This window comes from Herpailurus yagouaroundi, unplaced genomic scaffold, assembly GCF_014898765.1.
Source record: "Herpailurus yagouaroundi ecotype Mexico unplaced genomic scaffold, PumYag 67690, whole genome shotgun sequence".
Taxonomy (NCBI): Eukaryota; Metazoa; Chordata; class Mammalia; order Carnivora; family Felidae; genus Herpailurus; species Herpailurus yagouaroundi.
In genome coordinates, this window is record NW_024420490.1 from 573,743 (window position 1) to 586,065 (window position 12,323).

The following is a 12,323-nucleotide window of genomic DNA, read 5'->3' on the forward strand; positions in this document are numbered from 1 at the left end:
AGATTTTTAGGTGTTTATAGGTTGAGAATTGCTATGTCATTTGTTGAAGTTTCTTTTTAGTATTATGAAATATTTTTCTTTAAACCTAATGATATTAATTTTCTTAAAGTCATATTTTAATTAATATTGATATATAGCTTTATTGTCTTTGTTTAGGTTGAATTTGCCTGGTATATTTCTATTTTTCTACTGGGTATGCATATAAAGTAGATTTTATTATTTTTATTTATTTATTTTTAAAATTTTTTCTAACCTTTATTCATTTTTGAGAGAGCCAGAGAGACAGAGCCTGAGTGGGGGAGGGGTAGAGAGAGAGGGTGACACAGAATCCGAAGCAGGCTCCAGGCTCTGAGCTGTCAGCACAGAGTTCGACATGGGACTCACACCCACAAACAGTGAACTCATGACCTGAGCCGAAGTCGGACACTTGACCAACTGAGTCTAGGTGCCCTTAGACTTTAAAAATTCAAATTGACAATCTCTGCTTTTACCTAGTAAATTTAGTGTTTTTGTATTTTTTGTGATTATTAATGCATTTAGATTTATTCAAACTATCTTATTTTGTGCTTTATATTTTACTTTTTCTTTGCATGCTTTTTCTCTGTTTTTGTTTATATTAGATTGTTCAGGTTTCTTTTTTCTTTTTATCTTTGAGAGAGAGAGTACCAGCTGGGGAGAGGGGCAGAAGGTGGGGAAGAAAGAGAGAGAGAGAGAGAGAGAGAGAGAGAGAGAGAGAGAGAGAGAGAATCTCAAGTAGGCTCCATGCTCAGCACAGAGCCTGATGTGGGGTTCAATCCCACAACTATGGGGTCATGACCTGAGCCAAAATCAAGAATCAGATGCTCAACCAACTAAGCTACCCAGGTGCCCTGGGTTTCTTTATTTTTTTAACCACCTTTTACTACTTTGGAAATATCTCTAATATATAATAGATGTTAATAGTTTTTAGTATTTAACTGGTATATGTTAACTTAATATTATTAAAATTACTATTTTTATTTTCCTTCTAAATAATATAATGGACTAAGGCTGCTTAAATCATATTCAGCCTTATCCTTTAACTTCCATTTACATATTATTGTCTAGGATTTAAAGTATAATTTGCTTTTGCTATTTCCCAAATCATTCCATTCTGATTACTGTTTTGTTAGAGTGAATATGTTCATATTGTTTCACCAATGTCTTTTGGCATCACCATTACTTTTTCTATGTCACTCATTACTTCTGTGTTCAATTTCTGCCTTATAGAAATTTTAAAAAATTCTTTTTCTGGGGCACCTGGGTGACCTAGTCAGTTAAGCATCAGACTCTTAATTTCGACCCAGGTCATGATCTCAGAGTCATCAGATCCAGCCCCATGTCGGGCTCTGTGCTGGGGGTGGAGCCTGCTTGGGATTCTCTCTCTCTCCCTCTCCCTCTGCCCTCCCTTTTTTTCTGAGTAAAAGCCTGAAAAATGACCAATTGTCTTTTAAGTTGGCAGTTTTCTCTCAATTGTTGTATAGCTTTCGTTGGTACTAGTAGAAGTCTACCGACAGATTATTATTGCTTTTTATTTCAGGGGTCTTATTTCTGGTTGATTATAAGATGTTCCCAAAGGCTTTGGTTTTCTGCAGTTTCTCGATTATTTATCCAGGTGAAGTTAATTTCATTTATTCTGCTTATAACCTGAAGGAGCAGGGCTCTTGAATTTGGGTGATCATGGTTTTCATCAATTAAAGAGTCCATACAATTTTCTCTTTGAATATTGTCTGTCCTGTGTATCATTTCAAAAATTTCTGTTGAGTATGTTGTTCTTGCCTATTCTATTCTCTGTTTTTCTTAACTTTTCTCTTATGTCGTTCATTTCTTTAGCTTTCTATGGTGCATTCTAGGTAATTTTCTCAGACCCAAATTCTAGTCAATTAATTTTCTCTTTAGCTATTTCTAATAGAATTTTTGACCTGTCCACTGACTTAATTTAAGTGACTCCATATTTCATTTCTAGACATTCTTTTATCCTCAAATTTTCCCTATCAGTTTTTACTCGTATCTGTTCCTTAGAATCCATTCCTTCTTTCACGCTATTTATACCTACTAATTTCATATTCCCTTTCAGAATGTCATTTCACTTTTCTGAATGAGTTACAGGAATAAAAAAATGAAATACTGATATGTGCTACAGCATGGATGAATCTTAAAGCATTATGCTAAGTTAAAGAGGTCAGACACAAAACACCAGGCATTATATGATCCATTTATATGAGGTGTCCAGAATTAGAAAATCCTTAGAGACAGAAAGTAGATGAGTGGTTGGGTTATGGAAACATTTATCAAGATGAATTTTGTGTTTGGTTTCCTGGGTGTTCTTGGTTCAAGTTGGTGTACAAATATGAACTCCACATCTGTGATAGTGAGGCCCAGAAGCGAAAAGTCTCAGATGACAGCACCTTTTTTCAAGACCAGCCTAAGAAAGATGATGACTCAAAGTTTCTTCTTGTATCTATCTGCTGATGGGTAGATTTTTATCTGTTTCACCCTTTCATCGAGGTGACAGCCCTTCAAGATCTTCCTTTCAACTTCTCACCTCATTCAGGCTCAGGACAACAGTTTTGTCCCTACTGAGGCATTAGAACCCAGGCCTGAAAATGACTGAGTCATATCAGTGCCACCAGGCAGTCACACTGCAGGCTCACTTGCTGGCTTCTCTGGGATTTAGTTCCTTCATTTCCGTCATCTGTATTTATGACCACATACTTAAACTACTTTTTCTTTTCAGAATGTCCAAATAGTTTCAGCAAGATTTTTTTCCTGCTATCTTAGGCTACCATGTTGTTGGAACCAGAAGTTTGTAATAACTTCATAACTGGATTCCTTACATCCAATCTCACAATTCGCAGATCTACTTTTTACAATTACAGCCAGAGAGATTAGTTTGAAATGCAAATGTTACTCCCTGACTTAAAAATGTGTCATGGCTTTAAGGAAAAAGACCAACTCCTTGGCATGACTACATGGTTCCCCATGATATGAATCACACCTATCTCTCAAATCTCACCCTTAGCACTCCTGACCTCATTTTCTATGTGTTGGTGTTTAAAGAACTGTTTTTATGCAAATGGGTCATGTTCTCTTCTACTTCAGAGCATTCACATAAGATGTTCTTTCTGCATAACCCTTCCCCACTTTTAGCATTTCTAATTCTTCTTGTTCCTTCTGGTTTCTGCTTAAATGCCACTGCCTCCAAAAAGCTTTCACTATGTACACCCTGTTGGCAGGTGCACTTCCTGCTCTATAATATCCTTAATCTTGTAATTATTGTTCAAGATCTGTCTTTCTGTCTTGGTGCTAAGCTTCCTAAGAAGTGAGACTGTCTATCTTGTTCACTGCTTTCGGTCTAGCAATTAATCTAGTGCCTGGCATATGGTAAGGCCTTCATAAATCTTTGTGAACCAACAAATGAACAGATTAAGCACTCCATTTGTGAATGGAGCCCCTGACTGAAGCTTTGCTTGACACCGGATTGCTGCCATCAGTTTTTGAGAAGAGAACAACTCTTTAAAGAAGTTTCTTTTTTATGGGGCGCCTGGGTGGCTCAGTCAGTTAAGTGTCCAACTTCGGCTCAGGTCATGATCTCACAGTCCGTGAGTTTGAGCCCTGCGTTGGGCTCTGTGCTGACAGCTCGGAGCCTGGAGCCTGCTTCAGATTCTGTGTCTCCCTCTGTCTCTGCCCCTCCCCTGTTCATGCTCTGTCTCTCTCTGTATCAAAAATAAATAAACATTAAAAAAATTAAAAAAGAAGTTTCTTTTTTTAAAACAAATATATGGTGTATTGGGAGAATTCTGATTCTTGAGAGCGAAGGCTAAAGTGAGGTAGAAACCCAAGCTCCTCTCTCAATTCAGTCTCATGCAAAGAAGGCTCTGACCTGAACAGGCCAGAAGGGAGAAAGACAGGCATGGTTTACAAAACTTGAGCGCAGGCATAGTAATGAGATTCAATCAATGAGAATGCTTGGATGAGACAAAGGAATCTTTAAAAGGTGAGCAAGAATAATTTTCTATTTCTTCTGGATCAGTGACCCCCAGTGGGACTTAGAAAAGGCTTAGGACACACGTTGCCATGTTATCAAAGAGCAGGCCATCTTGTCATCAAGTGCAGAGTAAGCTTGGAATCACTGGGCTATGAATCAATAATACAATTTAGATTTCATCACCATCATGTCAAGATACTCCTTACATTGCCATCTTCAAAACCATTTATTTTAAGAATCAGGTAGTCATTGACTAGAAGACCAGAATTTGTAATTGTGTCTGATACCTTTTTATGACCACATGAAACTTGATTCTATTTTCTTTTAACTTTAAGGTTAATCATTCACTGCTTTTGCAGATAACATCCTTTCGTGCTAATATTCATTTTTTGCTGCAGGACACAGAGGCAAGCCTCTTTTTAAAGCTTTCCTTCTATGTCAAGATAGAGGATGAACAATTACTTCCAAAATGTGGGTGGCCTTTGCTTCTTTTCTTTCCTCATCCTCTTCTCATTCATTTTTTATTTATTGGTGGAGGCAGAATGAGAGGGAACTGAAAGAATGAGATGTTTTCTTTTCAGGGTCTACTAATTATCCTTTCCATCAACTCTATCAGGAAGATTAAAAAAAAAAAAAAACAAAGCCAAAAAGTAATTTTAAAAGATAAAAATAAATCACAAACATTTGAAAAATGATTCTTTTTAACTTCTGAAAGAAGTCCTGATACACCAGTCTTTGATATAAAAATATGACCATTTAAAAAGCTCTTTGTAGATATATCTATTACTACTATGGGAAATAGATGTTGTTAGAAAATTTAAAAAGTCTCTATTAGTGGGAGAGAATAGGTTATGAAAAGTAATTCCCATGGCAGTGATGATATCTAAATTGTCTCCCAATATCTCATCAAATATTGACTAAATTTTCTGATTTAGTCAATTCTGATACTGAAGATTGTGATACTGAAGATTCAAGTAGCTTATCGAAGCTATCTTTTGAGCATTCCAATTTCTTTGGAAGGATTAAGGAATCATTTTCATGTTAGTGTGAATTAGTTCAATCAGACTGCTTTCATATTATCTCAATTTCACTGAATGACTCAGAAATTCAGAGTTGTGATGGGGAAGGGACAGGAGATTGGGGACAGCATGAAGATACAGATCTCCTTAACAGAGGGTCAAAAAAGACAATATAAGACTCATAAAGACAGTTGGGAAAGTAAAAGTAAAAGGGGATTTTCTTCTTCCTCTTAACACCCAAATTAATCCACTATTCAGGCATATACTATTAATATTAGGGTCTGGCTACATCATGGTTTATACAGTCTTTTAGCGCTACCTGTATGACCTAGTTGTCATTTAAATATACTTATTGGAAAAGATATTCTGAGCTCAGAAAGATTCCTTGAGATTCAAATCTTGATGTCTAATCACATTTTTGATATTATAGATTGTTCCTATGTTGCTATGTGCATCATATCACATCACTTTGGAATATAAATTTTGAGGCCAGATACAGTAAGAACCCAGATGCTTAATTATAAGTTATTCTTTCTTTGAATTTGTAAAAAAAAAAAAATCTTAACATATCCACTCTTTGTTTGGTTGGGGAGAGAAAAACCTCTCTCCAGTACTTTTCCAGACTAATGCTTATTTTTGGAGAGTAAGCTGTTAGAGTCTACTGACATTTATAAGGAAGAAAGCGAAAAATCCTCATTTTTTTCAGTTCTCAAGTTGTCACCTATCAGGAACATTGCCAAGAACAAAAAATAAGTTATAAAAATAGCTCTGAGTGACCAAAGTACGAATATCCCCTGCTCTTTACTCATAGGAAAGCTACTAGGACTAATTTCAACTCTTATTTACTTTTACTTTACATACACTTCCAGTAAGCTAAATTGTCTGGTCTCCACGTCCAAAATAGTCTGGAGGCAGTGAATTAAGGGGTGTATGGGAAGAGGTCCTTATGTAATTTCATGGAGCATTACAGGTGACATAATACTTTTAAGATAATTTATCTTTATTTATTTATTTAATTTTCCTTAAAATACCTTCTGAAGCTTACCTTTCTTGAGTGCATACTCTTTTCCAACCTTAGGGCTGAGCATTTTATATATTAATTATATCTCACTCAATTTTATGAGTTAGGAATTACTATCTGCACACATTCTTTTCCACTTTCTTTCCCTTCACCCTCATAGCACTAAGTGGTTAGGGATATTATATTCACTGAATTCATGTAATATTTGAAGGATAAGGCTATCATTCAAATAGCACGAAGGGTATCATCCTAGGAAAATCTGCTATCGTGATTATTGTTTTGAATCACCGCTTGTTGAAAAGGTGGGGGTAAAGGCAAACCATAAGAGACTCTTAAAGACAGAGAACAAACTGAGGGTTGCTGGAGGGAAGGTGGGTGGGGGGATGGGCTAAATGGGATGATAGGCATTAAGGAGGGCACTTGTTGGGATGAGCACTGGGTGTCATATGTAAGTGAGGAATCACTAAATTCTACTCCTGAAACCAATACTACACTACATGTTAACTAACTAGAATTTAAATTAAAATTTGAAGAAAAAAAAAGAGAGAATGTATCTTTATCCTGGCCATGCCACCTCCCCTCCTATTCCACCCCACCATTTCCTTGGCAGATGGTTTTGGCCTCTCATTAGAGAAGGGTTCAGGACACGGGCAGGTTTCCTGCTTTTCCCACAGTAGCGGCCAGTCAGCACCTTGTGCTTGTACAGGCTGCTCTACCCTCCAACTCACAAAGAACTTAGACAAGCCTGTAAGTGTATGTATGTGCATGTATAATATTTTCTCATATTCACTAGTAATCAAGGAAATGCAAATTAAAATCGGTTCATATTACTTATAATAAGAATATATTGATGCTAGGAGTATAAATTTGTACAAAAATTTAGAGATTAACTTGGCAATACCTAATGTTACATCTGTCCTTTTACCCAGACATTCTATGCATTAGGTCTATGTGTTAGGATTAACTCTCAAACATACAGACAGAAATACAACACTACCATTGGAAGCAATTTTAGGATAGAAAAATTAGGAAGAATCCAAATGTTCATCATCAAGAAAGAGAATCTTTCCATTATTGCTTATCTATGCAATAGAATAATATACAGCAATGAAAAAAGATCCACTGGCCCAGAGCTGCATGTATCTACATGGATGAAAATCCAAGTTTAATACTGAATAAGGAAAGCAAGTTTCATAAGGAGACAAACAGTATACCATTTATATAAAGTTTAAAACACTAAGTACTATTCAAAGATACATACAAAATAAAACTCCAAAGAAATTCTCCAAATCCTAAGCTGTGATTACCTTTGAAGGGCATTACTTTTTATCAGAAAGGTATCAGCAAGAAGCATTAATTCTTTTCATAATATGTCATTTTTAAAAATCGCCTGAGATGTACAAATGTAGATGTTATAAATATATGTCAATAATTTTTTGTATGACTGAAATATTTCTATATAAATTAAAAATATATAAAATTAGGGGCACCTGGCTGGCTCATTCAGTAGAGCCTACAACTCTTGATCTTGGAGTTGTGAATTTGAGTCCCACACCGGGTGGGGAGATTATTTTACATATTACAATTATATAAAACATTGGTTACTACTAAGTCACAAAAACTCACACCAAAGCCAAAATTTCCTTCAACGAATATCATCAAGATGACAATAGAGTTGTGTTTCCCAAAAATTCAATTACTTGCTAACCTCAGCTAATAGAAAACAAGCTGAATTTCAGGAAGTGGAAAGATGCACATATTCAGACACAAATGGGTACACACACACACACCCACACACACACGCATAGACACTTACCTGCACACTCGTTAGTAGCCAAGGTAGAAACATTCATGTATGAAAGGCATGTATATTATACTTTGAAAAATACCATAAGTATGCATTTTCATGGCTATAATAAGTGACAGGCAGCTTCAGGAAAGAGGACAAAATAATACATTGTCCAGAAACAAACTGCAAAAGCCAGGAGTACAGGGTGATTTACTGTAGGACCAAATGCTTATGATAATAACATTATTATAGTAATTGCTTTTATTGTCAATAAATCCATTAATTTTCTGTCCATCCTTTTATTCCCTTAACGGTACACTTCTAGAAGCTAAACCATCAATAACACACCCCCCTTTCTCATGCAGATGCATTAATTAGTCCTAAGGGGGCTAATAAAGAGGGGCACAGAGGGAATGCCACTCTGAACAGTGTATTTGATTTCATGTCCTTTCTGCCTATGTGAGCAGGGAGAAATGGCTAGAAGGCAAAGCCCACTGTCTTGGCGCTAGGACTATTTGTTCTGTTACTTCGGCGCCAGCTGAAGCCTTCCACTAACAGCTCTATTTTAGGATGTATCACTGACAAAACTGGTGGTTGTGAGTTTTTATTTGTATGTTTGAGCTTTATAAATAGCCCTCAAAAATGCCATACTAGTTGATTTATTTCATTAGTTAAAAGCCAGATATCAAAGGGAGAATCCCTGACGAGAGGTGGGAGTGGATGAGAGAGTAGTGCTGGTTTGAATTTTAATGAACACAGCCCATAGAATATAAGTTGATTTTATCCATTACTACTCGAAAAAGAAAACCCCAAAGGCATATATGTAAATTTTTGTCGTGTCTCTACAGTGTTTGGAAAGACCATTCATTCATTTACGGAGTAAGGGGTTAGACTTGCACAAATTAGTCATTTTTGGAGAAAGAGGTGAATGGGCCCAGTGGTGTTGTGCCTGAGGCCCAGCTAGAATCTGTCCCTTTTTGTAAGAAGGTGACCCCGGAGGAGCCTAAGCAATATGGTAGAGAAGACAGTCTTCCCTGGGGGTCAAATATGGTGCTACTTGGATGAGGTGCTGCTTGGCTGATGGACTGGTTACCACCTGCCTGTGGTAGACTTGGGCAGACATTGGACTTCTATAAATGTAATGCCTGCTCCACTCTGCAGATACTCCAGAAATTTCTGGAGTACTGATATTCCAGAAATTTGATACTCCAAAAATTTGTGATGCTCCAGAAATTTCTACCTGGTCTCCTATTTATTAATAGACCAAAACAACAAGACCCTGCAAAAATGTGCATTATACACAAGGTAATTCAGGGATCTGCTTTAGGAAAATTAGTAAGTGGATGCAACCAAGGTTTCCCTACAATTACCTACTGACATGACCATCATTGGTAAATACAAAATAGTCAATATCCCAGATCTCAGTGCATAGTCTGTCAAATGTATCAGGGAACTCAGTTAAAACGAGGCTAAGCTTGATGATATCTGGACAGAGAGCCATTATCCCCTTGTGGAAATAGGGTATACAAATTCCAAGTCATTACAGCCAAGGTAAGGCAGTTTGCTGTTAAAAGATAGGAAGGGGGAAACATTGAATACTGCAGGGCTAAGAAAGCAGTCTTGATGTTTTTGTCCTTGACATTTACCCTTCCATTCTTTGCCCTTTTCATAGCTCTCATCTCAAGACAATTCCCCCATTGTCTCCCTTCTTTTTTCTATCATGGAAGAATGTGATCTCATAAAATAATTGAAAACAAGTGCTTTGGTGAAGCACTTTGTGATGATGGCCATAAATTTCAAGAGGTATTTATCTTTGCAGGCTGACATTTAAATTTTAAGAGATATATCACTATCCAAGAGAAGAAACACACCTACTACATTTATTGTATGTGCTGCTACGATATGGTACTGGTAAAGAGATTTCCTTTTCTTCCACAAAACATGGACCACACTATTGACCATATAAAGAGGCAAGTTAAAACTGTGTTACTAAAAGTTGAGTTTTCAGAATATCTCGAGTGTTCACTTCAAAAAGTATACATTAGGGGCGCCTGGGTGGCGCAGTCGGTTAAGCGTCCGACTTCAGCCAGGTCACGATCTAGCAGTCCGTGAGTTCGAGCCCCGCGTCGGGCTCTGGGCTGATGGCTCAGAGCCTGGAGCCTGTTTCCGATTCTGTGTCTCCCTCTCTCTCTGCCCCTCGCCCGTTCATGCTCTGCCTCTCTCTGTCCCAAAAATAAATAAACGTTGGAAAAAAAAATTAAAAAAAAAGTACACATTCTTCTTTGATTGCTAAAACTTTGCAGTTTTTATGTATCAGTAATCTTACTGTTACATTTCCCTAAGACTTTTACTTTATTATCAACTTATCAGGCGCCAGGCCAACTTGACATCAAAAGCCTTCTCACATGGTAAGGTGGTAATTCTGGGGGAAGATGAGGACAGGGTATGTGGAGACTCTCTGTACTCTCTTTGCAAGTGTTCTGTGAATCAAAAATCATTTCCAAACAGAATGCTTTCTTCTCTGTTGTTTTTGTTTCTAGAGCCTTCTCAGGTAAATTTCTTCACCTGTCGGTGTCTTACCATTGGACCGAATTTTCCATCTGAACTGTATTAGTTTCCTTTTTTTCATTCTTCCTTTCTGAGACAGTAGGTATGTGCCAGATTACAGTCAAATATGTGCACCTTTTATGTCAAAAATTCTGGTGAGAGGTTCTTTTTTTCCATTAAGAAGAGAAAGATGGCAACTCCTTTTAAGCCTTGAGAGCATAGGACAGTGCTGCCTCTTGAGGTACGTGTGCAAAAAGCATTTCTCATCTTCCCTGCTCATTGAGCCACAAGCTCAAACTTCAGATGGTATCATCAGATAGAAATTGTTTTATTAAAAGTATGGATTTCTCCAAATCCTTTTATTTTTATCAGGGAAAAAACTGAAGCAGAAAGAGTACTCAAATAATTTAGGCATACGTGCAAATCAGGCATATACTTTCCAATCAGGTTTCCGTTTTGGAAACAGAATTACGGAAAGCAAAATTTAGCATAAATGGGTGACTTTCAGGTCTCCTTGAGATGCTATCCATAAACAGATAATGGGGTGCTCGCTTCAACAGCGCATATCCTAACATTGGAATGATACAGAGAAGATTAGCAAGGCCCCGGTACAAGGATGGAAGGCAGATTTGGGAAGTGTTTTATGTCCTTTAAAATTATACTCATTTCTTTGTTTTAATAAAGTTACCCCTGTATATAAAAAAAGCAGATACTGGGATGCAGATCCTCTCAGACCTTTGATATGCACAGTATCTGTTACTACTTGGGTGAAAAAAAAAAAGACTTATATGAAAACAGGCCTGGAATTGACCTATCTTTCCTTCTTTTTTCCCTCTGCGATAGTCATCTTGTTAGACACATGTACCACTCATTTAGCGAAAGGGCCATTTTAGTATGGCTGCTGAAAGTTACATAATGTGCTCCTAGGAAGCACCAATATATTTGGAACCCTCTTTTTAAAAAATTATTTAAAGGGGCACCTGGGTGGCTCTGTTGACAGCACAGAGCCTGGAGCCTGCTTTGGATTCTGTGTCTCCCTCTCTCTCTGTCCCTCCCTGACTTGTGCTTTGTCTTTCTCTCTCTCTCAAAAATAAATAAACATTAAAAAATCGTTTATTTATTTTTGACAGACAGAGCACACACACCAGCACACACAAGTGGGAGAGGGATAGAAAGAGAGAGGGAGACAGAGGATCCCAAGCAGGCTCTGCGCTGACTACAGATAGCCCGATGCGGGGCTTGAACCCACAAACTGCGGGATCATGACCTGAGCCGAAGTTGGATGCTTAACCGACTGAGCCACCCGGGTGCCCTGGAACCCTCTTTTATAAAGCTACACCTTGCACTGGGAATTGGAAGGCAGTTTATTTTCTCTTTGGCCAGAAGCCTCAACTAGCCCTTTCCAGGTAGTCTCCCCTTGGGTAATCTTCCTAGCAATACCTCAGCAAGAAGACAATATATTCCTTTTTACTTTGGACAAGCTACAATTCATGTTGCTAAGCAGACTGAGGATGGTCTTGTAAGGCTGTTCATAGTTGAGCTCTCTATTCTGGGTGCTCCTTCAGTAGCTTCTACTCATGGGGTTACCTTAAGGTTTCTCTTCAACTTGAAAGGCTGTCAGGTTCTAGGTTTGTGGGATTTTTCTACCAACTTCTGATGTCTGGAGTGCGCGGGCTACGCCCAGAGACAAGCAGATGACCTCTTTGAGACCTCTAATCACTTCTTGTTTGTCTTGATAGGCCAAAGTTATTGGCAGCTTAAGGTGGGGTGGACCCGTGGAATCTCAAATCTCCCATTGTCACTGGGTAACTTATTGGGCCTTTTGTCATCTATAAAATAAAGGTCATAATTCTTACCTCATAGAGATTTTGTGAGAGTTTAACATGATTTTATATCTACATAGATATAGGTATATAAAACCCTCTTCCAAGTGCTCCATAT

General features: G+C 37.7%; 1 non-coding gene across 1 annotated transcript; it reads left to right on the forward strand.

Moving 5' to 3' along the window:
• Positions 1 to 10,926: 10,926 nt before the first annotated feature.
• LOC121025691 (U6 spliceosomal RNA) lies at positions 10,927 to 11,033 on the forward strand. The gene has a single exon (XR_005788130.1). It is a non-coding gene; the product is annotated as a U6 spliceosomal RNA (small nuclear RNA).
• Positions 11,034 to 12,323: the final 1,290 nt, after the last annotated feature.